This window comes from Numida meleagris, chromosome 23 (assembly GCF_002078875.1).
Source record: "Numida meleagris isolate 19003 breed g44 Domestic line chromosome 23, NumMel1.0, whole genome shotgun sequence".
Lineage (NCBI taxonomy): Eukaryota > Metazoa > Chordata > Aves > Galliformes > Numididae > Numida > Numida meleagris.
Window position 1 is genome coordinate 1,816,967 of NC_034431.1, and position 700 is coordinate 1,817,666.

General features: G+C 45.9%; 1 protein-coding gene across 1 annotated transcript in view; it reads right to left on the reverse strand.

Annotated features, from left to right (window-relative positions):
* SNX19 (sorting nexin 19) overlaps positions 140-700 on the reverse strand; it is a 98,376-nt gene continuing 97,815 nt past the window's right edge. Inside the window, exon 15 of the transcript XR_002432594.1 lies at positions 140-454. The gene's annotated coding sequence lies outside the window, so the exon portion shown is untranslated. The remainder of the gene's footprint in view (positions 455-700) is intronic.

Genomic DNA, 700 nt, shown 5'->3' on the forward strand with positions numbered 1-700 from the left:
GGAGGACAACGCTCTGCAACCCACCAGAACCTACGGATGGGAGATGGACAGATGGAGCAGAAAGACCTTTGGTTTTTGTTGTGTTTTTCCAGCTGGAAAGAGAAAGAGAAGAGAACGTTCCCGCAGAGGAAACACTGTATTTACTTTTTTTTTGCTTTTTTATTGTGGTTGAGCTGAACTGTAACAAGTCACTTTAGCTCTCTTGAACGCAGGATTTTCTCACTTTCCGGTAAACTGCAGTTACCATGGAGAGCTCTGAGACAAGCCAAACGCAAAACATTGGAAACTACACCCAAACTCACCGCAGCCATATCAAACAGTTAATTAGAAAGGCCGTCCATGTGTTTCCCATTCCCTGGAATGGTTTGAATCAATTGCCCCGTGATTTATCACCTGTTTTCTGTGCGAACGGCTCAGCTCTGCTCTCCTGCATGTGTTGGAAGGGGGATCTGTGCTGAGAAGTGAAGGAGGAAAGGGAGATATTAAGGACTTATAAAAAAAAAATACATCAAATAACCAATTCTGCTCCTTCCCCCAGTATAAATCTCCTCCTGGAATGATATGCTTTGGATTCTGGTGGGATTTCTATCCCTTGGCAACTGAGAAAAAGGAGAGATGGCTTTTGATTTGGGAGCATGGAGGATTACAGCGCACTGGGCCACGGCGGGATGTGCTGCGCGGAGCCCAGATGGGAACCCTT